We start from the raw sequence: 4537 nt of genomic DNA on the forward strand, positions 1-4537 counted from the left end.
AGTGAGTGTCCCTGTGAACGCATTAGACTTGGGATTCTTGACTGACCAGGCCAGTCTGCAAAATGTGTATTTATTTTTATATAATTTTAGCTATTACCTTAATAATAGTTTGTTTTTTAATAAATTCAGTAAACCCCTTGACCACAGAAATTAAAGTCGTGTGGGTGCCTCACAGCAATCCAGCCAATTGTTTAAATATTGGGGGACACTTGTCCATCTGTGGCCTCTTTATTCTCTCTCAGCTGTCCTTCAGCCTGTGACCTCCATCTCTTCTTTCCTTTACTGCATCTTATCTGTTCTGTTTGTTGATTCCACAGCTGTGATGTGACTTCACAGCTAATAGTTCTTTACTACTATCACTGGGCCAAGTAATACTGTTTGGTACATTCAATGAGGTGGGGAGAATCTGACTCCTTAAAACAGTCTTTTGGTTACTTAGAACAGAATTTAAAATACTTTTTCATTAAATAGCCAGAACTGGGTTTATGCCTCTTCATTTGTTCTGCCGTTGCTACTGCCTTGAAGCATTTGAATATCAAACGTTCTCAAGTCAGCCCAAAGACAGGACTTGCTGAAGTGGGGTTGGTATTAGAATCTAGTCAGGGACATGGTGAACTTGGGAACTGTCCTGAGGCAGAAAGGTGAAAGAAAGTAGAACTATATGATGAGATAAGGTCATGTATAAGTTCTTGTTCAAAGGTTCCCTCAGTCCCATAGTGATGGCATTTATGCTTGAAGCACATGGAGGGTTAGGGGAAGAGAAGGCTGAATCAGATATTCCTTAAGTATTTAAAATGAAAAAACAGCTTATTAGTTACGATGCTAGCCAATGGCTAGATCTTATCAATTTAATATTTGATGTATGCAGGGATAGGGACTAGATTATAACGTTCTTCAGGGTCTTAGAGAAAGTATGTAACCTTATGGTGAGGTGCTCTGTCAACTCACTGTTTACCAGTACACCAAGTAATGTGTCTTACTGGCTTGGACACGCATAATCACAAAAAGATTGATTGCATATTTTTAAGTCTGTATATATAAAATGTATAAAAGCTTTTGTGCCAGTTTGTGACATTATAAATGTCTCTAGGTTCTTTTGGATCATACTAATTGAGAACAGTTTTTTTTGCATTCGTTCAAACAACCTGCATAGATTCCGTAGCGTCCTCGTGCTTAAATTTCTAAAATGTATTTTTGCCTTGGGATTTTTCATGATTATTTTCAACCAATCCAGAGAGAATGTTTTGGAAAGTTTGAGGGGTTTTCATTCAGTCTCCTTTTTCTTTTCTTAGTCATCCAAATATATCACGGTATAAGAAAATGACCTGCATTGTGCTTTTGATAATTTGAGACCTGGATTTCAGAGACATCTTTAAAAAAAAAAAAATAGGTACGGCCAGCTGAGAATAGCTTACTGAGCATGTGTAGTATGTGCTGATTTCACAGCAGGTCGTGATGTATAGACATACATCTCTTGATACCTTAAATGCTCAGATAAATAAGGTATTTAAGTTGCGGCAGGTGTGGAAGGCTATTCTGGGCCACTGATGCTTATAATTTCAAGGTTGTGTGCATAAGTATACTGTGACCCAGCGGATGGACATGATTGGAAATTAGTTTCCAGGATTCAGCAGAAAGGTTGCTAGGTTGGCTAGGAAATCCCCATTTCTCTGAAATTCCCAATTTGCAAATAAACGTAATTCCTGCTTTATATAGTGAAGCGTGTGTACTCGCATGCATGAGCACTCTAATTTAAAAAAATGATGAACCTAAGTTAATGTGGCATTTTGCATTTTTAAACACAGAGCAGGAAATTCAAAGTTACGGTTCCCAGAGCAATCCGAATGTGGCCATGCTGCTCTGTTTTTTCAGACACAAAAATTAACTTTGTATAATGCTATTTCATTACCTAGCAGCATTTGATAAGGAAATAGTTAATTCCCTTTCAGCTATGCAGTTAGTATTCACACCCACCAGATGGAGCTTCTGGCACCCATGGAAAATTCCAGAAATCAAGCAAGAATGAAAAGTGTGTGAGTGACTTAGAAGATCCCTGTCTGCTGGGCTGCAGAAGAGATTTTTAACCTAAAGAAAGGAATAGAGAGCAAGAAATTTCAGTCCCACTGGTAGACTTCCGGCTTGCTGGAGCTCTGGGTGTCTTCCATGGGAGTTCTTCCTGGATGGTGGGAGCAACCAAACATGAAGCTAGACTGTGAGCCTAAAGAGATTAGAGAGAAACTGGGAACTTCTTCAGCATTCACTGCATACTACTGTTTCTGTGGTCTTAGGCATGCTGCATTACTCTGCCTAAGCACTTCTTCCTGCCCAGGGATTTTTTTTTATAAGTGTTCTATAAAACCACTCTGTAGATGAACTCCCCGCCCCTCTCCCTCAAATGGAGTATATACTTGGTTATATAACCGCAATAAGGAGAGAGAGGAAAACTCAGTGTTGGGTTGGGAAACAGTGCAAACAATTACCTTGTTTAGGGAGCAAAACTTGATTTTTTTTAAAAATTGGTTTCTGATAGGGCACTATTGCAAATAATACGGGTTTAATTTTTTTTAATTGCCGTTTTTGGAAGGGTTTCTATAATAATGATGAAGCTGATAGGGCTGGGCAGCAGGGCTTCCACATAGATAACAATGTAAAGTGTACAAAGACAGTGGAGCATCTAGAGAGATTTCAGTAATCTTTCTCAGAAATGTTAGGTATTGATAAAGCACAGAAAATTGTTAGTGGAAATGCAACATCTCTTCCCCTGAAGCTTACATTCCTCTGAAGTCACTAGCATGGTTTCAGTCCTGTTGTGAATGTAGCATACCAGCTGTAAGTTAAGGCCATCAGACTATTGGGACTTGTCCTCACTTCGGGTAGCTTGAGAGACCTCAAGTATTGCTTCTAACATGGCTCCTGGATGCTTAAATCTAGGTTAAGGGATATTTAAACATAAGATAGCTGGTGCATCAGGACATACTGGTGAAAGTTCAAGTGCTGTGGATACTTGGGCTAATAATGCTGCTGTCTTAAAAAAAAAAATGGTTATATGAGCATAGCATGCAAAATGTTAAGAAACAGCCTTCTTCCCAGATTTCTAGCTAAATTGACAAAGTGGAGTATTAGTGGTTTCACTTCCCAGATATGTTAGTACTGGTGGGTGCTCAACATCTCTGAAAGTTAAGCTAAAGAAGTGTTAACGGGGAGGGTGGAAGGATGGAGCCTAATAGAAGAAAAAGAAGTGTTCGGTATAAAAAAAAAGGAAGGCTGTGGCAGGAGTCAAACACTTCTGTTTCTCAGCATGGGGAAAGCAGCAACTCAGGATCTGCACTTACCTTCTCGGGGAAGGTTCTTGTTTCTTCCTTTGCTGTTTCTTCCTAGTTTTTGTGGCTTGAATTCTCTCCCTCTGATGTTTCTGATCCTGTTGTTTTCCTTCCTTTTTTCTTCTTGGCTTCTTAGTGTCCGTTTTTCACCATCTGCTTTTCAGACCTTCTTGGCTCAACTGACGAGGAACCTTCAGGTCCCGCAGTTCTAGCCCTTGTCCGGTGGTAGGAGTCACCACCCATTCTCCTTGTGTTGTGAATAGGATGTAAGGCTGAGTAGTCTTCAGGCCCAAGGAGGCATTTCTACTGCTGTGAGAACCAAAGAGTAATACTTTTGGATGTGTTTGTTTAAGAATCTCAACCATTATGTTGCATTATCATAGTCTTTTATGCAATCTTTTTTCATGGCTGGCTTCTTAGAGCATGCTACTGTGCATAAAACTTAGGGTCTACTTCCGAAGACCTGGTATTTCAAATGCACGTGGAATAGTGATGGTAAAAAAGCGGAGTAGCATAGAAAACTAACATTCTTGCTGCACTGAGCTAAAAAGCATGCAGCTGCTGCCGGTTGTTCTGATACGTGCTATATATGTGCTTCACGTTTGAAACCAGTAATACTTTAAATTGGAATAAAATGTTAGTAAAATGAGATTCTACTTCTGGAGAAAATGTATTCTTTCTTTTTAAATGGTCCAAAAATGTTGATGTTTATTCAAAATCTGGTCATTGGGGTTTGACTTGCTAGAAGGTGATATAGACTGGAAGTGCCTCATTATGCCCTGTGGTCATGTCTTCTGCAGGCTACTGGAGTAACGGTCACCGATCAGCTCCCTTATGATGTTAGTCATCAGCAGTAGGGAAGTCTGGATATGGGCAAACAAACAAATTAGTGATTTAAAAGAACCCAGGGAGTTGGAAGCTCCATGGTGATTGTTTTCTCTGTGTTCTTACCCTGCTCTAAGTTAAAACTAAACTACAGTAACTTTATATTTTCTCACGGCAGTTTGTTTGTTTGTTTATAGCCTAGAGTGAGGTTTCAGATGGGAGATTGGGACAGGTGATAATTTGGATTTGACAGAAATGTAGAGGACTCTTTCCGTCCTTTCTGTTGGAGAAAAAATACTCCAATATAGAAGAGAAATTAAACTTCCTCTAGTAAACAGGCTCCCTCCCTCCCGACACCCCCCCCCCCAAAAAAAACAAAAAAAAAAAAAAAA

Source organism: Gavialis gangeticus, unplaced genomic scaffold (genome assembly GCF_001723915.1).
Source record: "Gavialis gangeticus isolate Ggan-Ray unplaced genomic scaffold, GavGan_comp1, whole genome shotgun sequence".
Lineage (NCBI taxonomy): Eukaryota > Metazoa > Chordata > Crocodylia > Gavialidae > Gavialis > Gavialis gangeticus.